This window comes from Rhinoraja longicauda, chromosome 22 (genome assembly GCF_053455715.1).
Source record: "Rhinoraja longicauda isolate Sanriku21f chromosome 22, sRhiLon1.1, whole genome shotgun sequence".
NCBI lineage: Eukaryota > Metazoa > Chordata > Chondrichthyes > Rajiformes > Arhynchobatidae > Rhinoraja > Rhinoraja longicauda.
The window spans coordinates 21,421,026-21,436,044 of record NC_135974.1 but is presented as its reverse complement, the minus strand read 5'-3'; the positions used below and the strand labels follow the sequence as shown (position 1 = coordinate 21,436,044).

The 15,019-nt window shown below is 39.1% G+C and overlaps 1 protein-coding gene across 1 annotated transcript in view; it reads left to right on the top strand.

Annotated features, from left to right (window-relative positions):
• The first annotated feature begins 561 nt into the window (after positions 1–561).
• The window catches only part of LOC144604487 (bactericidal permeability-increasing protein-like), a 71,897-nt gene continuing 57,439 nt past the window's right edge, over positions 562–15,019 (top strand). Inside the window, exon 1 of the mRNA XM_078418964.1 lies at positions 562–577. The gene's annotated coding sequence lies outside the window, so the exon portion shown is untranslated. The remainder of the gene's footprint in view (positions 578–15,019) is intronic.

Here is a 15,019-nt window from a genome sequence, read left to right as displayed (position 1 = left end):
GCCATGGTACAACTCAGAGCTTCAGCAATATCACTCCTCGGTCGAACACATGGGGATCAAGTGGTGGGAGTTGGAGGGCCCAAAACGTAGAAAACACCAAATCATCAGATCATTGTATCACTCAATGGTTAAACACTGTGGCTCCATTTTGGCAAGGGGCAGGAGTGATCTCTATGTTGGAAAGAGACTCTGTTGGGAAGAGAAATTGTTTTCATGGAATTTTATGATGTGAATAATCTGATATGTTGAATTTTGTTTTAAAAAAATACACAAAAGTAGCTTCTAAGTAATTGAAACCACATAAAGATTATTGGTATCAATTCAAACCTGCCCACCACTGCAGTAAAGAGTCTCCCAAAACTCCTTTTAGATTATCGCCATCTGTTTATTATTTTATCACAATTAACAACTTCTTTCATTTCCCTTTTATCAAAAGAACATTGAAAAGCAGTATCAACTTTAATCAGGGAATCAGCAATTCATGCAAAGCGGGTCAAACCGCTTTCAGAGCAGAATCATCCACTTGCTTCATGAAATATTATGAGTGCACTCACATCACACAGTCAACTCACAAGTGGTAAGTAAGAAAGTCAATTAACAGATACATAGCAGAAATATTTTGAAACAAGCTAATCTTATTGAAGGTTTTAACAAGCTGGTGAGAGATTTCACGATGTTGGCTGGGAATCACAAACAGCACAAGTTCTGAACTTGTTGAGGTTATAAACAGCTTCTTTTGAGCATGATGTTTCGTTATAAATTATTTAACAGCACGCTATGGCTTTCAACCTGGTTTTGTTTGTACTAACCCAATTTATGAAACCTTTGCACAGAAACAAAAACTTTACTTGGTACAGCCTGTAATACATAGTTATCTTTGCAACATGAATTTAACATGTACTTTCAGATTTAATTTTCTTTCGTTTTGGTCTTTTTACGCATGGCATACATAATTTTCTAGCTGGGTTAGTGTTGTGGGGAATAGGATATAACTTTCTTCCAGCTCATTGTCTCCACGGCTTTGGAAAGCAGATGTTTTGATATTTGCTATTAAATATTTGTTCTATTAATTGTATTCACCATGTTAATATTGATCAAATGTTGCTACAGATAAATGGTATTTCGGTCAACCTTCCCTTTCGCATGCTAATGCCTAGTTAATAGTTTATGTTTTATTAAATACCTCCCCTCTTCTGCGCCTAATGAAGTATTCCTTCAAATATAATGTTGAGCCTAAGTGCATGTGCCAACTTGATGTTATACCTTCAATTTGGTTTGGTATTTGAGGGGTTTTTTGTACAATACTAAAGAAATTCTTCAAAAGAAAACTTCTAATGGCTTTATCGTACTGTATGTATTTATGTTTCACTCCAACCTTCTGCTTTGATATTTCTTGCCAATAATACTCATATTCAAGTTGCTCATCACAGCCAAATTGTGGGATGCTTTCAATTATTATTTCAAAAGCCATGTACACATATTTAAATATAACCAGTTATTGAAACTATCTTGAAAGCTTATTGATATATATATTCCAGCTTTAAACATTGCTTTGCTTCATGCCAAACTTGGTATTCAGCTCAGGCAGAAATATATCATTAAAGATGTTCAGTGTAAACTCGCATTTCACTATACTTGAGTCTAAATTATAAACAGGTGCAGTGGAAACATTCTTTTCTCTGATATGTGAGTATATCAGACCCATGGGTTTCGATTAAACAAAAGCATCCTTGGAAAAGTAATCAGTAAAGCTAAACATTAAAGCTCCAACAATCTCCAGCAGACTCTCATTATAATCTCAGCAGACTCATACTAAATTCTTTTTGGCTTCACTGAAACAACCAGAAGTCCATTCAGGATCAGACTATGCACTTGGAGGCATGTAATCCTTCTGCTCAGTGTTACGTGCCCAGGGCAGACTCCAATATACCCAAGAGCAAGGAGATTCTGCCCAGATGTGTTGTATCTGCAGTATACTGTTCTGCATCCATCAATCTATCTTCACTCACTCCGCTAATTCTTTGCTTAAAAAACTGACATTTTAAAGCGCCATTAATATGGAAGCAAATCCCCAAAGTGCTTCATGTAATCTGACAATAAAATTCTTAGTAAACCAAGGGAGATGGTCAGCTGGACGAAAGATGACTGTTTTAGAGAGGTGCAGGAAATAAGAAACCACAGAGATTTGATAAATGGATATTATGGCATTAGATTGGGCAAGGGAAAGGGTAGTTTCACAAGAGGTCAGAGCAAGAGGAAAATAATTCTGAAGATGAACTTTAAATTAGAAGCTTTAGAAATCTGGTAAGCATTGCAAGTTAGCAAGGAAAGGCTAATTTACAATTTATTGTGTGGCGCATCAGCGGTATCAAAATTAGAGCCAAATCTTACAAGAGTGAAGTTCAAAAACATTTCCACATGCAAGGGTTAGAAATATGGATTTCTCTTCCAATCGTGGCAATCGGTGCTTGCTTGTGTGTTCACTTTAAATCAGAGATAATAAAGGTTATGTGGAAAAAATATCCAACCATAAATGGAGTTATATCTGCGATCGAACATAAAATCAGCAAGTGTTAGAAGTACCCATCAGGTTAAGCAGAATCCATGGAGGGAGAACCAGAATCCCAGGAAACAGGCAGCTTGAAAAATTATCAGCCTGAAACTCCACAACTGTCACCATTCCCACAGTCACTACCTAACGGGAAACCATCAATAAACCTGCAGAACAGCCATATAAATTTCAAAATAATTTCACGGTAAGTAAGGCTGAAATTTTGTTAGGAAAGTAAGGAAACCTTATATTCAGAAAATATGAATGTAAGGATTGAGTAGTTCCTTCATGGGATGGGATAAAGGAACAAGGCCAACTGTGTACAAATACATAAATCACTAAAAGGAGCAAAGTGGGTTGTAAATTAGCAAAGCAACTGATAGGCATTAATATAGAAGAGAGACTGCTGGTCGGTGAAGACAATTTGGGCTGAAGGGCCTTTATCTCTAAAACTCCAATTAAAACATAGATGTCATGGATTTGTACAGCATGGAATCAGGTCATTCAGCCCAACGAGTCTGCGCTGACCAGTGGTCCACGTACACTCAACACCATCCTACACACACACTAGAGACAATTTTACAATTATTACAATACCAAGATGTCAGCAGAGTGAGATGACTCTTTGTGCACTGGGTGAAGAGGATCTCCCAAAAAGGCACAGTGCAGTGGCACAGCTGGTAGAGATTTGACCTCGTTGGTTCAATCCTCCAGTACAGTCTTTGTGGAGTCTCCCTGTGACTGTGCAAGTTTCTGCCAGGTGCTCCTGTTTCTTCCCACATGTAAAACATGTGGGCTGGTGAGTTAACGGAATACCACATGTATGGATGAGTGGTAGAAACTGGGGGGAATTGATGGGAATGTAAGGAAGATAAAATAGGATTAGATTAAAAATGGGTGCTTGATGGTCGGCGTGACCTCCATGGGTCAAAGAGCCTGTTTCAAAATGTTACATTTCCCCATGACTTGCTTAATATATTCACAAAAGAAAACTAGACAAAACATTTGTACTTAGTAAACCATAAAAATGCTAACCAAGTTTATTTCTGTAAATCCTTCCCCATAATTGCATGATACTATATTTAAAATAACTTTTTTCTCACTTTTCTTATAACATATGGTGTTTTCTGTGAGAAATTAATTTTTAAGAATAGACTTTTTAAACCATTAACCATGCTAATTCAATGAAGGAACTACTCAATCCTTTGATTTTTCTCCAAAGGTCTGTACGTACTATCACTCCAACTCTCTGACACAACTTCCAACAATTGAAGAATGGTTCTTTAGAGTCATCGTGTCGTAGAGTCTCATAAATATCAACAGATGCACCATATAAAGCATACCGTTGAGTCACAGCTTAGTTTGAGGACAGCTCTGTCTAAGACCGCAAGAAATTTCAGTCATGGGTGTAGCCCAGTCCATTACACAGATCAGACTTCCCACCATTTACACTATCCACACTTCATGCTGCCTTAGGAAAGCAGCCAACATAATCATAGACCTTTCCTACCCAAGCCTTTCCTTCTTCTCGCCGTTCCTGTTGAGCAAAAGTTACAGAAACCTGAAGGCACGCATTACCACACTCAGAAACAGTTTCCCCTCTGTTATCAGTCTTCTGAACAGTCCTTCCATAAGGTAGGGTACAGTCTGATCTTGGTCTACCTTACTGCGGATATTTGACTTTGTCTCTGGAACTGCTGTGCTGTAATGCTGAAAACCATATTCTGCACTCTATCTTTCTCTTTGCTCTTCCTATTGTACTTGAGTTTGACTTGATTGTATTTATGCACAGTATTATCTGATTTGATTGGATATCATGCAAATGAAAGCTTTTCACTATTCCTCGGTATATGTGGCAAAAATAAACCTGAACCTACACCTAGAGCTATACAGCATGGAAACAGGCCCTTCGGCCCAGCTTGTTTATGCCAACCAAGTTACAGGCTAGTCCCATATACCATAAATGGACTTGGCCCATGTTTAATTTAGTTTAGTTTAGTTTAGCGACGAAACAGGCCCTTCAGCCCACCGAGTCCATGCCGACCAGTGACCCCCCCCCCCACCCCCCCCCCCCCCCCCCACATTAGCATTATCCTACACACACTGGAGACAATTTATACTTATACCAATACAATTAACCTACAAACCTCTTTGGAGTCTGGGAGGAAATCGAAGATCTCAGAGAAAACCCACGCAATCATGGGGAGAACGTACAAACTCCGTACAGACAGCACCCGTTGTTGGGATCGAACCCGGGTCTCTGGCGCTCCAAGCGCTGTAAAGCAGCAACTCTACATCTTTGCCACCACAGTGTTTATCTCTCTAAACACTTCTTATCCATTTGATTTATCCAAATGTCTTTGAAAATTGTAAACGCATGCCCTTCTATTGCTTCCTCTGGCAGCTCGTTCCAATGTGGACTACCCTTAGAGTGAAAAATTGTCCTTGAGGTCTCTCTTTAAGGAGATAGATGGAATGCAATCAATCATGTTGATGCATTCTGCATGGTGTCAGGTTTCTTGGCTTTAATTAGAGCTGCACACTTTCAAGTAAATGGAGAGTTTTTGATTTCTCTGTGAACATAAATGAACATGACTTGCAGGTAATGCAAAGCCTTTAGGGATCACCCACCACATGATAAATGCTCCTGCCATAGCATTTATGAGGCTGGTCAATTGTGATACCACTTTAACATCCCACTCCATCATTTTGTTAATAGTGGAGTAATTCACTGATGGCACTAAAGAGAGACGGACGACTTTCACTGGGAATGGTCATTCCTTGGAAGTTTTATGATGGAAATTTCACTGGGCACATACACTGTAATACCAATTCTGAATATTGTTCAGATGTTTCTGTACATGAGTGCAGACTGTTTCATTGCTTAAGCTGTTGCAAATGGAATTGCAGTCACTCTCACATTCATATTACCTCTCTGAGTTCAACTCTGTTTAGACCAAGGCTACAAAGACATCTGGAGCAATGTGGTCTTGGTAGAGCATGAATTGAGCATCAGAGAATAATAATTGGTAAGTGTCAATGACCCACTCCATCATTTTGCTGATGATTGGAAGACTATGGAGACTGCAATTAGCTGCATTGTATTTCCCCTGCTTAATGTCGGCAGGGCACAACTGGATTATGTCCACATTGTCAGGTACATGGCAGTGTTGTAACTAGAGTGCCGTTCAAAATGGGGAAGTATTAATTCACTTGCTGGGGAATGAGCAGGACTTTTCCCTTCCCATGCTTTATCCAATGTCCCAAAACTTTGTGGATTCCTAGGGATATCTTCCCATGCATTACATCTGCATTACTACCTCCAGCGATGACAAAGGCCAAACTTTGCACTCCCAATGCTCTCCAAATATTGGCATATTCCCAGATGTTCAGGAGCAGGATCTTGCTGAGCTAATCGCGCTAGGTGCGTACATGAATATTGGATTGTCTGAAATGTATTATTCTATAATTATTTAGTTGTTATTTAAAAGATGAGTGACTTGCTAGATCATTCAAGGAACAGTTAAGAGTTAATCACATCAGTGTATGTCTACAGTCACATAGAGGCCACATCACCAAGTGTACCAAAACTCTTCCCATAAGCATCATAATACATAAGATAGAGACAGAAAGCTGGAGGAACTCAGCGGGACAGGCAGCATCTCTGAGGAGAAGGAATGGGTGACGTTTTTGGTCGAGACCCTTCTTCAGACCCATAGGTAGGTGTTCGTGACAGTCCTAAATTTTGTAAGGTTAAGAAATGTTCAATTCCATCTTTATTTAGCTGAATTGAAATTCTCTAGATGAATTTATGAGCTTCCATGTAATGGTCTAACCTTTCAGTTCATCAACCCAGGCTTCTTAATTTCTGGTCCAGTAATGCAACTTCATACTTTTCCAAGAAGTGCTCTCCAGATCTGAATGTATTGTGTGGCTTTTAATTCAGCCTTTTTCTGTAGTTAAACCATTAACATCTCTTGGGATACCAACCCATTGCCTCTATTTCCAATTTCTACTCCCACTCCCTTAATTATCCACTTGGTATTCACCCACTTGGAACCTACCCACCTGTGGTCTTTCTTTAAGTATCCAGATCTGTGATCAAAGCCACACCATATACTCAGATTTGGTGAGCGCATCTTTGAAGAGCAAGAAGATGCATTACTGGACCAGCAATTAAGAATCTGGATTAATGATCTGAAGAGGTTAGACCATGCTTGGACTCTTGACTACAACTTTCACTCCAATTAGTGCCTATTTATTCTTGCTGTAATACCCGTCAGCTGAAGATTGTAAGCACTGCTCCATAACTATCTCCCAGAATAATGCAAACTTCAACAAACTTCAACATTGTATTAGATGGCCAAGCTCATCCTCTACATCCATGGAAATAACGACAAATAATAATTAAATGAGTTTTACAAATGAGATGCAGTTAAGTTTTAGTGATTAGAAATTAAAATTATATAGCCTAACATTAGGTCACAATGTTCATGGCTGTAAAAAAAATTAACACAGTTACGAAGGCAAACATCATGCAGAATCTGAAATAAAAACAGAAAGTGTTGGAAACACTCAGTAGGTTAGGCAGAATCCGTAGAAAGAGAACGAGTTAAAGTTTCAGGTTGATAATCTTTCATCAGAACTCCCTCGAATTGCTAGCATTTATTTTGAGAGGACTGGAAAATAAAAACAGGGATGTAATGCTGAGGCATTATAAGGAACAGGTCAGACTGCATTTGGAGTATTTCTTCTGCATTTGAGAAGTTTTGGGCTCCATATCTGAAAGAAGATGAGAACCCATGGTATTAGTGGGAAGATGCTAGTAGCATGGATAGAAGGTTGGCTGAATGGGAGAAGGCAAAGAGTGAGAATAAGGGGGCTTGCTCTGGTTGGTTGCCAGTGATTAGTGGAGTTACGCAGGGATCGATGCGGGGTCCACTGCTCTTCACGATGTATATAAATGATTTGGATGAGAGAATTGAAGGTTTTGTGGCCAAGTATGCAGATTATACGAAGATAGGCGGGGGAGCAGGTTGTGTAGAGAAAGCTGGAACTCTGAGAAGGACTTGGACAGGTTAGGAGAGTGGGCTAAAAAGTGGCAGATGGAATGCAATGTAGCAAATTGTGGAGTCACAAATTTTGGCAGTAGGAATAAAGGCGCAGATTATTTTTGAAATGGGGAGAGAATCCAGAAATTGAAGGTGCAAAGAGACTTGGAAGTGCTGGTGCAGGATTCCCAAAGGTTCATTTGCAAGCTGAGTCAGTAGTAAGGAAGGCAATGTTCGCATTTATTTCAAGAGGACTAAAGTATAAAAACAGGGATGTAATGCTAAGGCTTTATAAGGCACTGATCAGACCACATTTGGAGTATTGTGATCAGTTTTGGCCCCAATATGTGAGGAAGGATGTGCTTGCTTTGAAAGGGGTCTAAAGGAGGTTTACGAGAAGGATCCCAGAAATGATTGGGTTTACATATGATGAACATTTGACGGCACTAGATCTGAACACACTGGAATTTAGAAAGATGAGGGGGGACCTCATTGAAGTTTACTGAATAGTGAAAGACCTAGATAGAGTGGATGTAGAGAAGATGTTTCCACTAGTGGGAGAGTCTAGGACTTGCCATAGCTTTAGAAATACCATAGGATATGCCTTTAGAGAGGAAATGAGGAGGAATCTCTTTAGCCAGAGCCTTGTGAATCTGTGGAATTCATTGCCACAGACAGCTGTGGAGGCCAAATCATTGGGTATTTTTTAAGGTGCAGATTGACAGACTCTTGATTAGTAAGGGTGTCCGGGGTTATGGAGAGAAGGCAGGAGAATGGGGATGAGTGGGAAAGGAAGATCAGCCATGATTGAATGGCAGAGTAGAAATGATGGGCTGAATGGCCGAATTCTGCTCCCATAACTCATGAACCTATGAATAACTGAGCTCACAAAGCTAAGTTAGAAGTCAAATGAAAGTTAACAAGAACAATAGTTAGCTATTTATTTGTTGTATTTGCACCAGGGAAATATTAGACAGGGTAAACAATCATTTGGATAATCATTCAAATACACACTGTGTGGACCAGAGCCTGTTTCATTTTGTACCTGCCTGAACAATGAACTCTGAGGTATGCTGCCTGGTCATATAACCAACTGAATAGGTAGGCAGAACTAGATTGACGCTTATGTTCTTTTGAGCATGAATGAAATATGATTCATGCTTCCATTTCATTTATCTCAAATGAAAGACTGGTCGTGGAACTCTATTAGCAATGACTGTTCATGACAGATAGAATAGTGCGTGAACTTTAAAAATGAGGGTGTAGACAGTTATAGTAAGGGCTGCAGTTACACTAAGTTCACACAAAGAAATCAAGTACAAGTTACTCCAACTTTGGATGCATCACTATAGTTGAGAGATGAGAAGCCAGCTTTAAAAGCATCTGTAGTTTAACAATGTAAAAATAGCCATATTATTTAATTTAGCTTCTGGATGAGTAGAACAGTGCCTGGGCAAATGAACCTCTTCATCATGCCAGTAGAATTTACAATTAAGTCTATGAAGGATGCAAGAACATATGCACTAATTAATATTCCTCTGCAGTTAAGATTGAGAATGGTTGGCACAAACACACTGAAATACATCAACAAAGATCAACTGTACGTCTGCAAAAAAGGTTTCGTACAAAATCCAAACATTTACAAGGTTACTGTACTTACTGTTAAAGATCACTTCTTCCTCTCATTATTACTTAAATTGCTAGCGCTCATTCTGTCCAGCGGAAGCCCTCCAGTCTGGTGTGCCTCCACAACTCATCATCTATTCTGCCTGTGTGGCTGGGACCAGGAACAAAATGCTGCAGGTGGGAGGGATCACTGTGCCCGGTTCACTGAAAGGAGAGCCAAAGCACATTTTGCAGTTACTCTGAATGACAAAAAGGTGCAGCTTCCTAACTTCTATCAATGTCTCTTTACTCAATCACTCAAGTGAATATCACTGATCATCATTCCCTCAGGGAAAAATAAAGATAAGATGGAAGGAGGGATTAATCTTTCTTCTGAGACCATACGCACAATTGTTCGAATGTTTGTTTCTATGAGGTTATACAGTATACTCAAACAATTTTAAAACGTGAAACCAGGGAGCTACCGGAGATAAAAAGGGTACAATAGCCATTCAGAATAATAAGAATATTTCTTCAAACCCAAATGTGATGGATCCACTACTTGAATAAGTGGAAACTGCTATTGGTCAGGCAACTAAACAAAATCAAAATGATAAAAATGCATAAATATATATGGAAAAACATCAGCTAAAGTATACTGTTGATTATAATCATGTATATAGTCTTATCTTTGACTGGATTGCATGCAAACAGACTTTTCACTGTACCTCAGTGCATGTGGCAATAATAAACTAAACTAAACTAAAAACTATACTAAACTAAACTGAACTAACCTTTGTCATGCTGATGTTTTCTACAGGTGCCGCCTGCCTTGCTAACTATCTTCAGCTTGTTCAGTTTTTATTTCCAGATTTTCACCAATTGCAATATTTCAATGTTTGTTTGGAGTCCAAGGACTGAGCCTTGAACATCCTCCTACTGTGCATTGGGTTAGATAATGGTCACACAGTCTGTAACACGCATCTGCACAATATTGAATTTCAGGATCTTTGTCAATATTGATAATAGCCAAGTGGCTCTTGGTGAAACCTTCCACTTTCTGGGTAACAGAAATAAGCAAGCTTATGCAGCTTTGTTAGTGTCACCCACATCTCAGAGCAAAGTGTAAACAGAAGAGGCAGCAACAGGTGTTTCGAAAGAGTTAAAATGATTTATAAAGATAAGAATCCAGACAGGAGTTTCTGTAATTACTCCAGTTAAGAACAAAGAGGGTCCTCTGGTTATACAAAGCCAGCAGAGCAAGTTGCAGCTTGTCAGGAACTGAAGTTACCAGGCTCTTGAGAATGATGGTTTGAAACCCGCATGTACTAAAAACTACCCTTTGTTGTCTCTACTAATCCACTCGCGGCTTCTGACGCCATCTCCTATTTTCCTCCCGCACCTGACTCCATCTGCCACTAAACCCCTCCTCACTTAACCCCACCCATCGCTCCTTCCCTGACCCCCTGTGCCCCCCCCCCCCCATTCTTTATACAGGTTATCTTCCATCTACTCTTTCTGTCTAGATGAAGGGCCTCAAACCAAAACATCAACTCTCGATTAGATCTGATGTAAAATCAGTGAACCTGTTGATTTCATGGTTGTTTTTTAATTAGAATAATTGGCATTATAAAGCACTAGGTTATAAGGATTGTCTTGCGCAGCTCATTGCTGGTACAGAGGGAGAGAGAGTATGAGTAGGATAATCATGCTTTTAAATCTTAGAATCATATCACCATGCCACCCAGAAATAAGCCATTTGGACTTTTTTGCCCTTTGAAAGAGCCCCATCCATTCCACCCCAAATACATTCACATTTTCTTCCAGAGCTTTATGGCTGGGGTGTATACTATCTGCAAGATGCAATAAAATGTTCTTCAGCAGCACTATCCAAACATTTAATCTCTATTGCCTATAAGGCAAAGTGTAGACTAGGCTTGTCTACGCTGGAATTTAGAAGGATGAGAGGGGATCTTGATGAAACATATAAGATTATTAAGGGATTGCACACGTTAGAGGCAGGAAACATGTTCCCAATGTTGGGGGAGTCCAGAACCAGGGGCCACAGTTTAAGAATAAGAGGTAGGCCATTTAGAACAGAAATGAGGAAAACCTTTTTCAGTCAGAGAGTTGTAAGTCTGTGGAATTCTCTGCCTCAGAAGGCAGTGGAGGCCAATTCTCTGGATGCTTTCAAGAGAGAGCTAGATAGAGCCCTTAAAGATAGGGGGTATGGGGAGACGGCAGGAACAGGGTACTGATTGTGAATAATCAGCCATGATCACATTGAATGGCGGTGCTGGCTCGAAGGGCCGAATGGCCTACTCCTGCACTTATTGTCTATTGTCTATTGTAGCAGTTCCCGTGAGGAGACCACTGTGTGTATCCTCCAAGATACAAAGCTTACTGACTTTCAACATTGCCACTTCGTCATGGCATTATTTCAAAATTCTGCAACTCTTTATCTTTATCTTATGCATAATATCTTCATACACTAATTGAAAGGTTTGAGATGGCAGGACTTGAGTCATTAAGAATCATCAGTAACTGTCCCCTTTACCAGTGACACTTGTATTCCCTGTACATGTATTAAATACCTTTAGAAAATTATTATTGAATATGTTTACTCCATCCTTTCATGCATTTAAGTTCTGATTCGAGCAACTCTCTTACAAAAGGAAATTCTACTTATTTCTCCATTGATTTACATGCCAATTGTTTGAAACCTGATATTATAGGTTTACCCATCATTCTGCTGGCGGAAACATTTTTTCCTGATTTACTCTGTCAAAATCTCCACAATTTTAAACAGAACTTTTAATGAAGTTAGAAAATATATACCCCTTTGAAGTCTGGAAGATGAAACCTTTGCATAGATTGCTCACCCAGCACCCTTGTGAAAATTCAGAACTCACCCCTTCAAAAAAAAGTCAACTTGGTCAACAGCAAATTTCATGATAGGGTCTAGTGTTTTTAGGAAAGAATACCGATTATTACGGAAGCAAAGGAGGTAGATTGAAAACTTAATTACTTGTTACGCTGAAGAGTCTACTTTTATTCTAGTATTTCAAAGAATAAAATTACAGGGTCACTAATCTCCAGAATGGAACAAACAAGTCAATGCGAAATTAAAGCAGAAATGTAAGTTTTACTTTTTTGAAAGAGTGTCAACTATATACCCCAATATTGGTCTGTTTAACTTCTAGAGAAATTACGCGTTGCTTTTTAAGGATCCGGTGAACATGGGGAAACTGCTGCCCAAGTAGACATTTGAGTTGAAGTTTGAGTGGTCACGAAGGCATGTAACTGCCTGGATGAAGTGCATGTTCCATTGCAGGTAGATAAGTAATGGTCTTGGCATTATATTGGGCATAGACATGGTGGGACAAAGGGCCTGTTCTTGTGCTGTACTTTTCTATGCTCTATGTTCAAAAGAATCATAGAAAATTGCAGCACAAAAGGAGATTGTTTAGCCTATAGAACCAATGTCAGACAAAAATTGTTTTTTTTTAAAGTTGCACGTATTTTCCAGTTCCTAGTGCAAATTATGGTTTCCTGAGTGCTCATCTAGGTAGCTTTTAAGTCTGATAAGAGTTTCTGTTTCCACCATCTTATCAGACAGTAAGTTCCAGAACTTTGGTGACAACATTTCAAATAATTTTACCAATTTACTAAAATTAATGTAAATTAATTTTACATTAATTATGGCTCTGGCTCATAAGCTGGCTCTGTATCTCTCTAACAAGGGGGTATAAATCCTTCATTTCCAGTTTGTTTTGGTCTCTTTAATTACATCAACCTAGTCAGTCTCTCCTCATAACTATAATTCTCTTGGCATCTATAAACACTACAGCACTGGCAATAACCTAAACCTGTTAGAACTGGAGGAAGTGTAACAAAATTAACAACTCCCTGCACATTTTCAGACATGCTGGTGCTTTCAGAATGATCATAAATGCAATTGAGGAGTCGTAATTCATTTCAACAAGCTCAGTCTATTCAGTTCCGGGAACTCTAATAGACTACACCTTATTTTGCACATCCAAACCATTTCTCTTCCATATCCACCGAACTCACCCATCCTTATTCAGCTCCCACCAGGTTACCCCCCACCCATCTCCAAATCTACATCAGAATATTGTAACGCATATTCTCCATTTTGTTTTGATCTATCTTTTCCTTTTCTTTTGTATGAGTTTGTTAGTTGGTTGCAGTGTTTTTTGCAGCTTTCTTGATTTTGATACAAGTCCACCAGAGTGATCATGGGGTTATCTTGATGACTAAGAAATGTTTGTGACCCTGGCAGCATCTTGTAAATTATTAAGGACCTGTTCACTTCCTATGTGCATTTTGTTCCTTACCGACGGCACACATTAACATCAATTTTGAAAGAAAACTTTATGAAAATAATTTGTGTTATTTCAAGAAAAAGTGCATGAAGGTGAAGGAGGCAGACGGGAAAGACACGGATCTTGCAATCATACAAACCATGAAATGGCAGACCTAATAACTATAGATGATGACAGGCTATGCCTAAACCTACTAATTTAGTCACTCGCTATTAAAGAATTTCAAAACTTTGCTGCAAGATGTTTGTGGAATGCTTCAAATACTGATGTATGAATGCTCCTCGAAGCATTCTGTGACTGTCGAATGTGGGACTCATTTATCAGAACTTGAGTTCAGGTAGATGTGGGAAAAGATCTCAACACCACAGCTCTTCCCACAGCAAACTCAGCAACAGAGAGAAGGGCAGCTGGCATGACCCAAGACAAAGTAACTGCACAATCAGAATCACAGATAATACAATATACTGGCTGAAAAGCAAAGACATTGTAAGTTGCCTCATCAGGTAAGCAATATGCAAAACCTATGAAATAATTTTAACAAAAGGTTGCTTTCTTTTACTTTGTTTTTGCCTATTACTTCTTTTAAAACAAAATGTTAATTATTACCTGGTTAGTTATTGCTAAAACTTAAGTAAGAAACTTGAAATTTCAGTTTTAGTAGATGTTAACTTTAGTCTCGTGCTATTGATTTTGATATTGTTGTATTTTGTACAGTTATATTTTTCATCTTGCACTAAATATAGTTGACATGTTGGTCATGGATTTGAAGAATGCACAATGCAAGGGTACTATGGTAAATATTTACTGCAGAAAATATGATTTCCATTAACAATTTGCCTGAGGTACAGCATATTTTCGGAATTAAAAGATGTTCTTTTAGGAAGGAGATGAGAAGACATTTCTTTAGTCAGAGGGTGATGAATCTGTGGAATTCTTTGCTACCGAAGGCTGTGGAGGCCAAGTCAGTGGTATTTTTTAGGCAGAGATAGATTATTGGTTAGTACAGGAGTGAGAGGTTATGGGGAGAAGGCAGGAGAATGGGGTTAGGAGAGAGAGATAGATCAGCCATGATTGAATGGCGGAGTAGACTTAATGGGCCAAATGGCCAAATTCTATTCCTATTCCTTATGACCTTATGACCTTAAATCTCACACTCTATTTTGCAGTTTTGGTAACCTGAATTGAAATTAGCTCTCATGAGTTAAAACCTAAATTAGATCTTAGAGTCATAGAGCGATACAGTGTGAAAACAGGTCCTTCGGCCCAACTTGCCCACACCGACCAACATGTCCCAGCTACACTAGTCCAGCTGCCTGTGCTTGGTCCATATCCTTCCAAATCTGTCCTATCCATCGATCTTGAGTTTCAGTATCTGAGCCCTGAGAGAGGAGTACTCTCTTGGCGAGACCTAAAGAACTTAATGTCAGCTCTTCGCCTTAACATAATCCTGAGAACTGTGAAACTTT